Raw genomic sequence first — 4,001 nt, 5'->3', positions numbered from 1 at the left:
CAGTGTGTTAAATTGTGGAACCCAGGACTTAGAGACAGCGATTCTTTCTTGTATTATAGATACACTGTGGACAAAAAGTACTCACTAAATAATTTTTTAGTTTTGCTCATGACTTAACTCCTGCCTCATCTCCTCTGTCAGGGTCTGGAGCAGCTGCTGAAAGGGAGGACAATTCATACTCCCTTTGTTCTGGATGAAAAGCAGACCAAAAAGTTGCAAGCTCAATAGCTTTTTTTTTTTGTCATTTAGAGAGTTTTTTGACATTCCAAAACAGTGGACTGCAGCTTAGAGGTGTGTGCCAGGACTGTGGCAAAGACTGCTCAGTATGTTTTTTTTGTTTTGTTTTTTAATTTTGAATTGTTAGTAATTATGATCATATCCAAATGTCACTTTGATAACCTACAATGTGATGTTGTTTCCTGGGGGGACAATTTCTAAAAGAAAAAAGAAATTGATCCACAAAAAATAAAAGAATATCAAAAATAAACCACTTTCATCTATTTTGTCTTTTGATAATCCAGAATACATGTGTGTGAATGATGGGGAGACGTGTGGATGAGTGAATGCCTGTTGAGTTACTTACTACCTTGGGTTAACCTCACCCCCCATAGAGACCCATGAGGGAGGGTGTTTTACTGACTGATACAGTCACTTAGATAATAAAGTATTTTAACTTGAATGTCTAAGAAACACAACATATTAATGAAACTGTCTACTTACTGAGCACATCTGGCTGTTAGGTCACGAAATCACCCCTTCTTCTGCAAATCCTGACAGAGGCAAAAACAGACTTTAATGAGTTCAGCTGTTAAATAAACTAGTTCATGACTGACTGTTTGTCTTTTTTTGGAAACTTAAAACATAGACATCCTAAGCTCCTGTAAATATGAAACTGCAAAATGAATTTGTCACATCAAGCTCCAGCAGTGGAAGACGTCCGTGCATAATTGTTTGGCAATTTGTAATTGTGAAGACGAATGTTATTGTTGAACAAATACAAAAGTGTCAGTCAATCCACAAAGAAAACTGGCCTTTGTGTTTTCCATGAGGGATTTGATCAAAACATCAGGATGCAGTGCACCGTTTGATGTAATGAGTGTCCAAACATTGGGATGTAATTGGACAAGCATGTATTAGCACACATTTTGATCATTTATATTATAACTAGTACATAATATGTAACCGTCGTCCCCATTTCCATGTCCTTCACCAAATTTTCATCAAAGCCATGACTTCTGGGTTTTTAAGTTAAATATGTGACTTTTCACTCCGACTCTGAGGTAGGGTTAACATATCCTCACTCGCTGTGTTTGACTCAAAGGAAGCTTAACGCCTAGTGACAGTAAGAGAAGACTTTCAAAATAAGAAGCACCTGCCGCAAAACAATTTCACTTTCACTCAGACATTAAAAAACTAATCTGAGGTGCTTTCAACTTGGGATTTCTGGTCTGGTGACTTAGATGAATTTATCCTCAGCAGCAGAGGTGACTCTTGGTCATGTGAGCCAGTTTCGTCATAGCACTTGATGGGTTTTTACCACTGCACTTGGAGACACATTCAAAGTGTTAGCAATTTTCCATCTCACTGACTTTCAGTTCTTAAAGTGATGATGGACTGTTGTTTCCCTTTACTTAGCTGATTGGTTCTTGCCATAATATAAATTTTAACAGTTGTCAAATAGGTCTGTCAGCTGTGTACCAACCTGATTTCTGCCCAGCACAACTGATGGTCCCAGCCCCACTAAGAAGACAAGAAATTCCACAAATTAAACCTGACAGGCACACCTGTGAAGTGAAAACCATTTCAGGTGACTCCATCATGAAGCTCAGTGAGAGAAGACCGAGGGTTTGCAGCGCTGGCAACAAAACAAAGGGCGGCTACTTTGAGGAATTTAAATATAAAACGTATTTATTTATCAGTTGTTTCTTTTATGCATAATTCCATATATCTTGCTTCATATATTTGATGTCTTTAGTTTGTATCTACAATGTAGAAAGTAGTAAAAAAAAAATAAAGAAAGAAAAACCGTGAAATGAGAAAGTGTGTCCAAACCTTTGGATGTTATATTTAACTATCTATGAACTGAACCAAATTAGTTCCTCCCTTTACCGTAATGCCCAGTTACACTACCAAACAACTTTAGTCTGATCGGGTTTTTCTGTTGTTTTTTTCAGTGGGTGCGGCTTTAACCACAGTGTGCAGTCAGGTGATCAGACGCTGACTTAACAGCTTTGTCGTAAATTTGCTGTCGTGGCCTTTGGTCTCGTGGCGTGGTCTGACTGACAGGAAGCAGTAAACACGTTTTGACTTCTGTAAACATGGAAGTGCATAAAGACGTTTTTGACTTGCCTTCTACAGTGTATCCTGTATGACAGGATTCCTGAGAGCTGCAGTCACGAGTTTTTCCTGACATTCAGCCACGTCCTCCGGAGCAGCGTGTTTCTGCTGCCTGATCGGAGGAGAGACCGACTTTCTCTGAGACCTGCCAGTCACGGACGGTGTTTTCCCGACACTTCCAGCCACTCCTCCGGAGCAGCGTTGTTTCTGTGCCTGCTCCGCACAATACTGGCGCACGGGGCAGAACAAGCTCGGGACGCATACGTACTCCCATTGAACATCTCATAAATCACCCTTGCTTCGGACTAAATACGCAAAAATCGCCCTTGTTTTAGCAAGTAAAGGCGGCGTTTGCGCACGACGCGCAGCTGGCAGGGCGCCACGTCCTGCCCGGACTGATTTCCTTGGCCGGAAGCAGGGTGGAGAGCGCAGGGCAGGCGCACGTCCTGCAGTTTTGGCCGGAGCTGTGTGAGGAGGAGCGGGATGTTTTCCTCGAGGAGCTGGCTCAGCTGGACCTGAAAGGGCTGAAGGATCACTGTGAAGGGGCCGCGAAGGCTGCAGCCTCCCCGCCTGACAGTTTGGATCAGCACATAGAGCCGATCCCCCCTGAGTTCATCGGTAGCGTGAAGAAAAGTGGGAGAGACTCTCTAGAAGAGTGGGAAAGACGAGGTAAAATACACATTTGGTGCACGAGTAACGCGTTAAGACACGGAGGGGGGTTTGAGTGGCAGGGGCTTCAAACAGAAAACTACTATACATGTACTCACATACTCATTCACTTACAGCTAGCATAATAAAATAAAATACAAATATATATATAAAGTGTATATATTTTGTAAACTAGGCCACCATTTATGAATAGCGTAGCCTTTAGTTTGTATAGGTAGCACTTCCACTGGGTCTGCCTAATTGGCTGTTGGTCAGTACAGCATACAGCCAACACATGGTTACTTTTAAGACACTGCAGCATTACCTTTCACTGTACAAATACAGAAAACATTTACACACAGCCGCACAATGACATTCTGTGTCACCGCCTTATGCATGATATGCAATAACTGAGCAAGGAGTGCGAAACACACCAGTCGTGCCAGAAATAAAGGCATGAAACGGTCAGACACTGACATTAAGAATAAAGTAAATGTCATCCGTTCACTTTTTTGCTGTTATAAGCAAGTGTAGGCCCATAATCTGCTAGAAAGTGATGACTTGAGCAGACATGTTGCTGGAGTAAATCAGCTCCCGAGAGCAGCCCACATTCTGAAGATCACAACCAGACAGTCCAGTGTGTGGGACTGCAGCTCTACCAGAGAAACACACAAATTGTTTAGCACGTTGCTTTATACATCAGGGCTACTGGCTTCTTCATGTTTATTCTAGTACTATGCACACACACACTTGAATCAGTACGATGAACACCTGTCCACACTGCATCTCTCTCGCTTCCAAGCTGAAGTCATGTTTTTGTAGGGTTAGTAGTGTTTTATCATCCTAACAATGATACACACAGATATGAATTCTATGTTGTCAGGCCCAACATATTCAACATTACATACATTTGAAGACTTATAACAAACAGGTTTAAAAACTAAATTGTTAAACATGTTAAAACGTTTTTATTTAGCATTCTTCCCTGTTTGTTTCAAACATTTTATATAATAGTG

Source organism: Haplochromis burtoni, unplaced genomic scaffold (genome assembly GCF_018398535.1).
Source record: "Haplochromis burtoni strain Fernald_Lab_line unplaced genomic scaffold, NCSU_Asbu1 Contig_113, whole genome shotgun sequence".
NCBI classification, from domain to species: Eukaryota; Metazoa; Chordata; class Actinopteri; order Cichliformes; family Cichlidae; genus Haplochromis; species Haplochromis burtoni.
Note: the sequence above shows the minus strand (reverse complement) of the source record.